This window comes from Festucalex cinctus, chromosome 9, assembly GCF_051991245.1.
Source record: "Festucalex cinctus isolate MCC-2025b chromosome 9, RoL_Fcin_1.0, whole genome shotgun sequence".
Classification (NCBI taxonomy): Eukaryota; Metazoa; Chordata; class Actinopteri; order Syngnathiformes; family Syngnathidae; genus Festucalex; species Festucalex cinctus.
In genome coordinates this window covers 28,160,871-28,174,120 of record NC_135419.1, presented here as the reverse complement: position 1 = coordinate 28,174,120, position 13,250 = coordinate 28,160,871, and the positions used below count along the sequence as shown (strand labels likewise).

The window sequence follows — 13,250 nt, the reverse complement described above, 5'->3', positions numbered from 1 at the left end:
TCGCCAAGAAAACAACGCCAGTTTTGAGGGTCTAAACATGCGCAGAAACTCATGAAACTTGGCACACATATCTGGCCTGGCAAAATGAGCAATATTTTATCATGTATTGTCCTATTTTTACAAAAATGACTCAATAGCGCCCCCTAGAAATTTTTTACGAAGTAGCCCCGATTGTACGTTTAAGCAAGATCTACGAAAATTTTTAGGTGTATGAGGGAGCCAAAGACCTACCTAAAAAGTCTCTTGGACCCATATGCTAAAATGAACAGGAAGTGAGCTACGAATTTTTGAATGTCCCATTTTTGACGATTTTTGCACATTCATAGGGGGCAGACTTTTGCCCACTTCTCCTACACGTTTCATCTGACTGAGTTAAGACTTGACCTGGACCATGTCAAGACCTGAGCCAACGACAGGGGGAAAAATCTTGACTTTTCGAAATACTATATGATGAAGGCGGGGCATCAAATTTTGTGTTTCGCACTGAAAAAGGATATGCTTCATAACTCCCCGGTACATGCTCCAAAAAATCCCAAACTTGACATGTATGTTTATCGTCAAGGCCTGAAGCTATCTCAATGACAACATTCAGTTATATGTGCAGCGTCACCTAGCCCTTGAGGCATAAAAAAAAAAATACCCCACATACGGTATTTTGTACAAAAAATGTAAACTCATTCTAAGTGTGATAACTAAGTCATTTATGAATATTCTTTTAGTTTCCACCACTCAAAATGTTCACTGGCATCAGACTTATCCAAACATATATATATTTTTATTTATTTTTGATAGCCTCTGTGGACATTAAAAGCAATATCGTGAATGAAGGATATGCTTAATAACTCCACGGTACATGCTCCAAAAAAAATCCCACACTTTACATGTATGCTTATAATCAAGGCCTGAAGTTATCTCGATGACAACATTCAGTTATAAATACAGCGCCACCTAGCCCTTGAGGCTTATATAAAAAAAAAAAAAAACACATACGGTATTTTGTACAAAAAATGTAAACTCATTCTAAGTGTTATAACTAAGTCATTTATGAATATTCTTTTAGTTTCCACCACTCAAATTGTTCACTGGCTTCACACCGATCCAAACGTATGTACGTTTCCATTTTGTTTTATTCATTTTTGATTGCCCCTTTGGACAATAAAAGTAACATTGTGCAATGAGTACAACGAGCGATGATGTATATATACACTTTTACAAAAAATACCAATCAGGGCAACTCATTGCCTAAAAATAAATAAGGACGCTGATTTTTGCAGGTCTTAACAATCACCAAAACCCGTTGAGCTTGACAGACACTGGCAAAAAAAATATTCTACATGTAAACGTTTATTATGCCATTTTCAAAGAAATTTTGCTTCCAATATGCCTGTACCCCAACGTGCCAGTACCCTAACGTGCAAGTACCCCAACGTGCAAGGACCCCAACGTGGCCCGGGCTGCGAGGGCCCTTTATAGCTGCTCGCAGCTCTAGTTCTTCTTCTTTTTCTTTGTTATTATTCTTTTCCGCAAACAACCACATTTTTGAGGCACTAAACATGAACGAAAACTCACCAAACTTTACACGCAGATCGGGCCTGGCGAAAAATTTGATATTTTAAAGTCGCCATACATGATAACAGAAAAATGGCTCTGTAGCGCTACCTACATAGGTTTAACGGATCCCTGTCCCGCTACGATTGTCATATCGCTATGAAAATTGTGTGGCACCTGTAGCACATCCAGATGAACAAAAACCTCTTTGATATGTGTACCCTAAAATAGACAGGAAGTGAGGTATGAGTATTTGAATGTCCAATTTTGGCCCATTTTTGCACATTTACAGGGGTCATACTTTTGCCCGCTTCTCCTACACGGTTAACCCGATTGACTTCAAACTTGGGATGTACCATCTCAACACCTGGGACAACATCATTGTGAAAAATGAAAAGTTTTTGATATACTATATGACGGCGGCGGCGCATCAAATTTAGAGTTTAAAAATTCTTACTTCACGAGGCATTGCCGGTTGTACGTTTAATCTAGAGCTACGAAAATTGGTACACATATGTAACAGACTATGACCTACAAAAAACTCTTTTTGAACCATATGCTAAACCTAACAGGAAGTCCACCATTTTGATTTATTTTGGAACGGGTTGCCATTTTTTTGGCCATTTCATTGGGGCCTTATTTTAACGAACTCCTCCTACAGTGTTTATCCGATCTGTCTGATCTCGCTTACCTGGGTTAAGGCCCCCCTTTTATCTCAAACCGTAGTAACACGGGATTTACAGAGATGACGGGGACGCTTCAAGCTGGCGTCGAAAAGGATTCGTTTAGGTTCTCACCGCCCCAGTTTTAGAGTGTCAGCCCCGGCTTCCATTAGACTACACCCTTAAAGAGTAACCTTTGATGATTTAAGGATATAAAATCTAATCACACTCTTTTTACAGCGGCTCCTTTCCTTATGATCGGTTGCACTTAGAATGACCTAAATATGTTTTACTGTCCTTGTTAGAACCGTAAGGGCTTGTTTTATTTGTTTATGTAAGCCGAAATAACCTTTCAGGAATTTTTGGGAACGCAGCCGACATGTAGATGGAACTATTATCTATTCAATAAGGTATCTCTAAGTATGACTCAAATAGTGAGAGAAAAGTGTTAAAGCAGGAAAGTGAAGGTTGGGTTTAAGAAAGCAATGATTAATGTGACCATACACATAAAAACTCTAAACTACTTCTTGTCTTTCTTGATTTATTACTTGATCAGTGTTCAAACCAATAGCAAAGCAAAATTTGTACAATAATGAATATATGTTGATTAATGACAAAAGATAATAATTCACATCATAAATTCAAACAGAACAGAATCACACGTACTCACAATTTGTTGCTCCTTACTCCAGATCATCAATTGAAGAAACAAGAAAAAATAAAAAGAAAAGAAAAATCAAAAACCAAAAAGAAGGGCAAAAGCTTTGAAAAAGAATTATTCCTTTGCTGGGTGGTCACGACAGGTAGCTATTCTGTGATGAACCACCTGGGCCTAATTATCTTTGAGCTAAACTAGTAGCTCAAAGAAAATAATTGAGGAAGTTTACCATTTACTATCCCGGCTATTTAATTTAATAAAACTGATCAAAACAAGGGGAACTATTATCTTCTAACAGCCAATCAAGACAATGTGTCTACCACAAATTACTCTTATTTTGATTGTTAGAATTACTTCCTCATTTAGCATATAGGGGTAAATGGGGCACAGAGACGAAAATGCCCTTCTCGGCAGAGAGAGAGCCTCGCTCTTTTTTGCCCGCCCGCCTCGTTTTGTCCCCGCCAATTTATAACCTCGGGATGCTGAACATAGCATGACTAAGCACAGATGAGTGTGTTCCAGTCAGTCCGTACCAAAGTTTGAACTGCTGAGTTCTAAATGTCTGGTGCTTACTTCCTCTTCTCAGTTCCTCTTAAAAATGCGACCTTAACAGCTTTGCAAAACACATTTGTTGACAAGGTCCAATTTTTTATGCCGATAAAACATTCATGACTTTAAAATAAACCGTACTTCCCATTTGTGAATAAAATCCCTTCAAAGCTTTTTACTCATAATGCCCCACACCAATACTGATTAATATAAAAATTCAAACCAAACTCCAAACAAAATACATGGTATGTTAAAACCACGTCTCTTGCAATCTTGTGGTGGCATGTCAAAACCACATTTCTTGCCACCTCATAGTGACAGGCCAAAATCTTTACTCCCGTACTCCATATAAGTATGTGTTCTATGGCAGATGAGTGTGTGTTGTGTGTATGCAACTGTGTTACCGTAAATGGATGTATGTGTATGTGTTGTGTTTTATGCTGGCTGCTGGTTCACAAGTATATTTACCAATTATGGGGAATGTTTAAACGCTAATGAAGTTGACACTTACACCAAAGACATTTCAGACTAGTGTTGTGTGACATACCAGTTTTGTGTGACATAGCGATTATCTCAAACAATCATTGCATCGTTGCATTCATTTGTTAATACATGGCACAGGTTCACATTATTTATGTTAGTGACATCATACATATTTTAACTTTTGGTGACATCTGCTCAGCCCTCAGCCCGTGTTATCCGTCAGATCATCTTCAAACTTGGTGTGATTCATCTTAAGATGTTGAAGATGAAAAGTTATTGAAAGTTTTGTATTTCATCGCACGCTGTTGTCATGGCATGCACTGTTTGCAAAGGAAAAAAAATATCCTTAAAGAAGCATTGCCAGTTGTACGAAGCAGCTAGAGCTACGAAAATTTGTAGACATATGTAACAGCCCAAGATGTACAAAAAAGTCTCTTGGTGCCCTGTGCTAAACCCAACAGGAAGTCCCCCAGGGGCCGGGCATCACATTTTGAGCTAAAAAAACTCCTCTTTAACAAAGCATTCCCGGTTGTACGTTTCACCTAGAGTTACCAAAATTTGTAGAGGTATATAACAGCCCTCGAGGTACAAAAAACTCTTTTTGAACCATATGCTAAACCTAACAGGACGTCCTCCATTTTGATTTACTTTGGAATGTGTTGCCATTTTTTTTGGCCATTTCATAGGGGTCATATTTTAACAAACTCCTCCTACAGAGTTTATCCGATCATCTTCAAACTTGGTGTGATTCATCTTAAGATGTTGAAAATGAAAAGTTATTGAAAGTTTTTTATTTCGTCACACGCTGTTATCGTGGCATGCACTTTTTGCAAAGGAAAAAAATCCTTCTTAATGAAGCACTCCCAGTTGTACGAAGCAGCTAGAGCGACGAAAAATTGAAGACATATGTAACAGCCCAGGATGTACAAAAATGTCTCTTGGTGCCATGTGCTAAACGCAACAGGAAGTCCCCCAGGGGCCGGGCATCACATTTTGAGCTAAAAAACTCCTCTTTAACGAAGCATTCCCGGTTGTACGTTTCACCTAGCGCTATGATAATTTGCAGGCATACATAAGAGCCCACGATGTGCAAAAAAGTCTCTTGGAACCATGTGCTAAACCAAACAGGAAGTCCGCCATTTTGATTTATGATGGGATTTGTTGCCATTTTTTGTGGCCTTTTTCAGGGGTCATATTTTAACGAACCCCTCCTACAAAATTTATCCGACTGTCTTCAAACTTGGTATGTTTCATCTTAAGATGTTTAAGATGCAAAGTAATCGAAAGTTTTTTATTTTGTCACACGCTGTTGCCATAGCAATGCATTGGAATTGCACACCATATTTTGCGTTTTGATTAAACAGACAAAGCATTCCCGGTTGTACGTTTCACCTAAAGCTATGATAATTTGCAGGCAAACATAAGAGCTCAGGATGTACAAAAAAGTCTCTTGGAGCCATATGCTAAACCAATCAGGAAGTCCACCATTTTGATTTACGTTGGGATTTGTAGCCATTTTTTGTGGCCTTTTTTAGGGGTCATATTTTAACGAACTCCTCCTACAAAATTTATCCGACTGTCTTTAAACTTGGTGTGCTTCATCTTAAGATGTTTAAGATGCAAAGTTATCGAAAGTTATTTATTTTGTCGCACGCCGTTGTCATGGCGATGCATTCTTTGCCAAGTAAAATGCTGCTTTTTTTTTTTTGGTCTAAACATGTGCAAAAACTCATGAAACTTTACACACACATCAGGCTTGTCATCAGCATGAATATTTTAGAGATTTCTTATTCAATTTGCAATAAATGGTTCAATAGCGCCCTCTAGACATTTTTATGAAGCTTTTGCAAATGTTTTGTGTTTTATGATTCAGCTAGATTTGTAAAAATTGGGATACCTATCAGCCTAAGACTTACAAAAAGGTTTCTAAAGCCATAGGCTGAATCAAAAAGGAAGTCTGCCATTTTGATTTACTTTGGTATTTGTAGCCATTTTTTGGGGCCTTTTATAGGGGTCATATTTTCAACAGAACTTATCAGATCGTCTTCATTCTTTGACGTGTTTCATCTTAAGATATTTAAGATGAAAAGTTATTGAATTTTTTTATTTTGTCACACGCCTTTGCTGTAGCCATGCATTGTTTGTGAAGAAAAATGCTTCTTTGAGAGTCTAAATATGGGTGAAAACTCACAAAACTTTGCACACACACCAGACCTGTCTGGAACATGAATATTTTATTTAGAGATTTGTTGTGCAATTTGTAATAAATGGCTCAATAGCGCCCTCTAGACATTTTTATGAAGTCTTTCCGATTATATGATTCAGCTAGATGTGTGAATATTGGCAGGCATGCCGAATATATTCAAAAAGTATTCTATATAGCCATGTGCCAATCCATTTTGATTTTATTTTGTTAATTGTGCATCGTTTTTGGCCTTTCCATGAAACTTTAAAAACACAAAGCATGGCAAAAACGTTTACAATTTAGATGGTTTCCTATTTGACAGTACCCCAACATGCCAGTACCCCGACGTGCAAATACCCCAACGTGGCCCGGGTTGCGAGGGCCCTTTATAGCTGCTCGCAGCTCTAGTTATTATTATTTTTTTAATTACCCCAACCCATGTGAATTGCTAATGACTGCTGGTCCGTGGCGCAACAAAAGGTTGGGGTTTGGGTCTTTAAGCCATTCAAACTATTAGTTGCATGAGAAATGACCCCCCCCAAAAAAATAAACTAACAAAATTTGGGGGCACCATCACACTCTTAATTAGGGCACCCAAAGGGGTAGCAGCGGCACTGATCAAATTACTTCACAATGAAAGAAATTTCAACAACAGTACAGATGGGTTTCTCTCCACATTAGGGGTGTGCTCAAAAAATCGATACGGCAATATATCGTTGCGGGCCTCATTACAATACACGTATCGATACGCAGGCGTCAGAATCGATATTGCTCGTTAACTTTAAATAGGCAGTTAACGTTTGCCTTTGCAGGTTGCATTGCACCTAAAAAATAAAAACCAGCAGCGTATTTGAAGTTAATTGCCTTCAATTAATACAAAAATAGCTCACCAGTGATTGGACACTGTGTCTTACTAAGAAAAATGAAAGCAGAGGAAGAATATCAACATTTATGTACTTATAAACTGAACATGGCACGTGTCTTAATGTACCAATTTTCCTATATTTTGTTAAAAAATAAATAAATAAATAAATAAAATGTCTTATGTGGGATACATATGTATCGCAATACGTATCGTATCGTGGCCCCTGTATCGTGGTACGTATCGTATCGTGAGGTTGGTGGCAATACTCAGCCCTACTCCACATGCAGTTGGCAGAAGTCTGAAGATTTTACACAGCAACCGAAGACCTAAATCTTGTCTCTACCTAAGTATTGTTGCACTTGATCACACAGTATAAAAACAAGGACTTCTTACTCACCTTATTTGACATATTTGCTTGAGCCTTTTCATATGCATTCTCACATGCATCATGGTGTTCTTTCAATTTTTTAATGCGCCGCATCCATCTGTCAGCCTGAAAACACACAGGATGTATGTTTAGAGATGGTAATTAAGTAGTTAATTTTTATTGTCTTTTGTGGCATTTTTTTTTTGAACACACTAGACATAGGCTATCAATGTGTCACGTGTAGAGTAAAGGAATGCTTCATTTATAAAACAGCTTCATTGTTGCACTAAACTTCCGGTCTTAATTCTCCCATGAAAGGGTTGATACTAAATAAGCCTCTTCCCATACTTTCTATATTCCATTGATTTTTCCACATCTTAATTTCTTTAATTAATTGCTTTGATTTACGGTTTATCTTTACTAATATTACTGGATAGTCATTTGTAAGGGCTTGCTTTGAGTAAAAACTAGAAATGTGCAAGTCTCCCCACAAAAAATATCAGTTCCTAGACTCCTCACTCTGCAATATAACGTTGTAAATACTTCACATATAAGCTCTTGTCAAATAATGTATTACTAAACAAAGCAAATTCTGTACTAAAACAAAAATACTTTGTTTTTCAGAATATAAACTGAGTACAGAGACTGAATGAGAGTTAATTATGGACTTTACTAAATGTACTTTCTAGCCTGGAGTCGTGGTGATTTACAGTTTTGGTAATTCAATAAATACTCAAGTTCTGAAATGAATAATTGTGTTTATTAATTCAATCATGATTTATATCTTACAAAATAAATCCAAGATCTATCCAATGCAATGAACAACATGATTAGTGTTATCATTTCTGCTGGGAAGCCTGATAAACGACATAGTAACGTTTTTGCTGTTCCTTTCTTTAGCTGTTTGGAGTTATAGTGTGTATTTTGAACACAACGCTATTTTCTCTTTGCATTATCTTAACGATAAAATCGACTTGCATCAACCATGGTGGATGCGGTGGGATACATCAGTCTTGCAAAGAGATTTTTTGTAGCTCGTTTTTTGACAACATCGGTTTGGCCTGCTGAACCAAGCTGAAATTGGCTCTCGACAGTCGCGAAATTACGGAGCCCCTAAGGTGACATGGTAGAAAACAAAAAAACAACTTTGCGTTCCCTCACAAAACAACTTTGCGTTCCCTCGCAATCTTTGCGAGGGAACGCAAAGGTTTTTTTTGTTTTTTTTGTTTTTTTTCCCTACCATGTCACCTTAGGGGCTCCCTACGAAATTGCTGCCAATGTTTAACATTATGCCGATTGATGCGCCTCCGCGTATGCGCTTAATAGGCCAACCGTGCACTGTACTCACAACACAAAAATAGGTTCCTAATATTGAATAAAGTAACATACAAAGTACCTTTTTAAGACGTAAAGTAGACGAAGCCATAAGGGCATTAGCGTTTAGTCATTATCCACCTGCAGTAGCTTGTGACGTTAATTTCAGGCTAGAAGCACTTGTTGCCAATTGACGCTACCTCTAGCACACTGCAGCAAATGCGGTCACAGCGTGTCCTAACAGAAGGCAAACAGCACCAAAATACAATGCAAATAAAACATGTGTACTCACCATTTTCCTACAACGGGGTTTCTGAATCCTGTCTTTCTTGAGTTACTTCCACTTCTCTCTATCAGAGATCTCCAACAACCCGCGCCGAAATGTGAAAGGAAGGAAGCGCTCGATTTATGGTACAGCTCACACCAGACCATCAACGCATTTTTTCCACAAACAGAAGAATTCAGGGACGTCCTTGTCTCAACGCAAGCGCACCCTCGATCGCGCAGCGCTGTACAATATGGCACTTTGTAAGAGAGTGGGGGAGGGGTCGGTGTTTGGTATTAAATTTGGAAACACATTGCGATGTTGCTCTATGTTTTTAATACAGGTACTGGAAAGACACATTGAGATGTTGCTCTTCATTTTTTATGCATTCATTACGTTGCTCATGTTGCACAAGTATTTCACATTTTAAACTACATTATAAACTGTCATTAAAATTATGTCTTTATACATTCAAAAGTCTTACAAATTTTGTGCACCAACTGTCAAGTCATTTTAGCCATTACTGGTCAGAAGTCAGAAATTTATAGTTAAGACTTATAAGATTTATAATGACTTACAATACATCTAAAATAGCAGACCCGTCACCAGAAAGAAATTGCAGGGGGGCATTAACTTGTTTTTTTTTTGTGGGGGGGGGGGGTTAATATAATGTTCATCAGGTTGAACAGCGGCATTGTGACAACTGAAAAAGTGCTCAGAAATAGTTTCTGTCACTTAAAAGCGGCAGTTCATTCTGAAATCTAAGACAAATGGAAAAAAATGTGTAGTTCATTTTGCATTTATTCAACTCAAAAGTTAATTTGCAACAAAACCACTTGTCACTTCTGTAAACTATGTCACCCCCACCCCACCCCTCAAGATCCCAATTGTCATTGGCTAGCCTTAGCTGTCAATCAAAGCCCGATTTGAAAGGAGGTATGTGGTTGGCCGCGACCCTTGTGAGGAATAAGCGGTCAAGAAAATGGATGGATGGATGGATGGTATGTGGTTGGCTGGCGTGCCATGCTTTATTTTAAACATAAGGCGCAAGTTTACGTGACTGATCGGAGGAATAGTTGGTGAGGCATCTTGCTAGGGCGGGCACAGCTGACGGGTCCGTAAAATAGTAAATGAGCATTCACATTAGAAAAAACAACAACAACAACTTAAGGAAATAAACTTAATGGATACACTTAATTTTTATCAGAAGAATGCCTGTTTGTTTGTTTTTACACTGTATGAGTGTCACACTGTTACTGTGCTGATCAGTACTAAAGCATGATGAATATGGGTTTAAACATCTATAATCCCCACATTTAAAAAATACATACAGTACCTTTTTTTTTTTTTTATGCCAATCTGTTTGCCGAATCTTGCAACGAATCTGCTGCTGATCAACACAACAGGGTGGGGGATGGGCAAAGACACGGTGGGGACTAAAAAAACATGGATGCCGTGGCGCTCTCGAAGCAGTGAGAAACAGTTAACTCATATTAGTGTTGTTCTGATACCGTTTTTTGGCCCCCAATACCAATTCCGATACCCAGCTTTGCAGTATTGGCCGATACCGATAAGATCCCAATACCGACATTTTTTTTTACTCAACATGAAAAAGCTGTCCTGCCATTGGTTGAGAGCATTCAAAGGCCAATCGGATATCTTGGCTCGGCATGCAGTGAACATGTCACACATCCGTTAATGTCGTGCACGAGCAAGACACAAGACACTGCATCCAAAGTCCTACATTAGCGTCGGAATTAATGGTATCGGTTACTTGTTACTAGTCACTGATGCCAATACCACTGTTTTAATGCAGTATCTGGACCTCTGCCGAAACCAGTATCGGTATCGGAACAACACAAATTTTTATGAGCAGAAGATCTCTCTTACATTCCCTTCAACTCTACACAATTTAGGCAAGTCATTATTTTACATGTCATGCACAATTACGGTGTCTAGATCTGCTGCTGATCAACAACGGGGTGGGGGATGGGCATAGACACGGTGGGGACTAAAAAGCATGGATGTGTATTGTGGCGCTCACGAGGCAGTGAGGAACAGTTCACTGTAAACGGAAGCTCTCTCTTATGCAAGGCTGACACTTGCATGATTTTGTGGCACGAATTAGCACGACTCGAGTCGTCCCAGTGCGCGAACTAGTCTTGAAGTTATGTGAAGTTTACGTAAACCCGTCGTGACTGCGTGCCATGTCATGACAAAAATTTTGAAATGTTCAAAATTTTTGTCAGGACAAGATTTTGCGACCGGGTCGTGAACTATGCGCAAACTGTTCGTGAACTCGTCGAGACGATGTGGGAAGGACATGCGCCAGTGCGTGGCAGTGCGCCAGGAGGGGGTCCGAACACGAGGTCAAAGGGGGTCCCAAGCTCTTGTCTGAACAAGAGAGCCACTGGGGTGCATTTTGCAGACGCCTGGACTACCATCTGGTATGCCCACAGGGCCAGGGGCAAATGCAAGTCCTAGTCACGTTGCTGGAGGCCGGTTAAGATGGCAAGCTGGGTGCCCAGGGTGCGGTTGAACCGTTCCACCAATCCATCACTTTTGGGATGCTGTGGCGTGGTGTGGGTCTTCCTGATCCCGAGCCTCTTGCAGACATTGCCAAAGACCTTGGCCTCAAAATTCCTCCCCTAGTCCCTGTGCAATTCCTCTAGAGCACCAAGCTGACAGAACATCTCCTTCACCAGGTGGTCGCGCACTAATCAGATACGGCATAATATTCAGGCCACTTGGTAAAATAGTCCATTGCCACCAGGACATAGTGGTTTCCCCGATCTGTGGTTGGAAAAGGGGCCCAGGATGTCAGTGGCCACATGCTCCATGGGTGCCCGCACCTGGTACTGCTGCAGAGGTCATGTGAGTGCTGCGTTGGCCCCTACTGTGCTGTGCAAGTGTTACAACTGTGCACGTGAATCTCTACATCTTGGTGACACACTGGCCAGTCGAACCGAGAACGGAGGCACAGCAGAGTCTTGGTGACCCCAAAGTGACCAGTTCCAGCCAAGCCATGGACTAGCTGATTAACTTGCATCCTCAGGTTACATAGCACCAGAAGTTGGAGGGCGTCGAGGACATCGCAGGTACTGGCCAGATTCTTCCACAGGCAGTAGAGTAGCTGGTCATGAAAGATGAGACCAGTCCACTGCGAGTGGAGTGCTTTAGACTCTTGGTTGAGCATGGAAATGGCTGCCCATGCTGGTCGCTAGTCAGCCGCCGGCCATCTTCGAACACGGCCAAGGACATCCTCCTCTTGTGCGCTTTGTAATTCTGCCAACTCAACCTCTGCCATGATTGGAGACGCTGCTGTCGCATGGCTTCTTGAAGGGCTGCTGTCACTCGAGCCAGCGGTTCTCATTCCTCCTGGTGTTGGCAATGGCGACGATCTGTTCAGGGTAGTCAAGACAGGGCATCAACGTTGGTGTGCTGGCGCCCTGATCGATGTTGGACTTGAAAGTCATAGTCCTGCTATGTCGCCATTAAACCAGCTGCCCCTCAGGCTCTCGGATGGCACTTCTTGGGGTGGAGACGAAGCCCATCTTGCCGGATAGCATTGAACACCTTCCACAGATTGTCTACCTCAGTCGAGAAGTTTGCAGCCTTGACCAGGAGATCCATCCATCCATTTTCTTGACCGCTTATTCCTCACTAGGGTCGCGGGGGTTGCTGGCGCCTATCTCAGCTGGCTCTGGGCAGTAGGCGGGGGACACCCTGGACTGGTTGCCACCAAATCGCAGTGTCCAGGAGATCGTTCTCTGAAATGAGGGCTTAGTCTTTCATTTGACTGCTTCTCCGAGCCAACGCAGGGTTCTACGTTGAGCCTTTTCGGGTGGTTCCCCGACAGCCAAATTGTGGTGGTCCTGTTGTGGGTGTTGACTTGTCTGTCCACTCTCTCCCACTCTCAGCCAGGGCTGCACAGAAAGGCGGGGCAGAGCTGCTGGAGAGCAGAGCTCGTTTACAGCTACACTTGCATGAAATCAGCAAGCAGCCGGCTTCTTCAGCCGGCTCCCAACTCTCTTCTCCTGCCAGATGATTTTTTTCTCTCATGGTTGCTTCACATAGCTCTGCTCTCCAGCAGTTTTCAAGCCTCTAGTGTCTTACTCTAGTTTTAGTGAGTTTTTCCCCTCATGGTGATTTTGTGTTCGTATTTTTCTTAGTTGAGTAGTAGTAGTTTCTTAGTTTTCTTAGTTTCTTAGTTCTCTGTTTCTTTTCTCTGGCTTTCTGAGCCATCACCCTTTCCGTTTTGCTTTCCATCAAGACATCATGACATCATTTGTAGTATCGCTTATCAACATGCTTCGTCTTAGGAAAGCAGTGTTGAATTGAGTGGGTCAGATGT

The 13,250-nt window shown here is 40.8% G+C and overlaps 1 long non-coding RNA gene across 1 annotated transcript in view; it reads right to left on the bottom strand.

Moving 5' to 3' along the window:
* Nucleotides 1-8,981, bottom strand: part of LOC144025930 (uncharacterized) — a 222,068-nt gene extending 213,087 nt beyond the window's left edge. Inside the window, exons 1-2 of the long non-coding RNA XR_013284993.1 lie at nucleotides 8,924-8,981; nucleotides 7,348-7,443 (exon numbers count right to left, since the gene is read on the bottom strand). This is a non-coding gene — a long non-coding RNA (uncharacterized LOC144025930). The remainder of the gene's footprint in view (nucleotides 1-7,347; nucleotides 7,444-8,923) is intronic.
* Nucleotides 8,982-13,250: the final 4,269 nt, after the last annotated feature.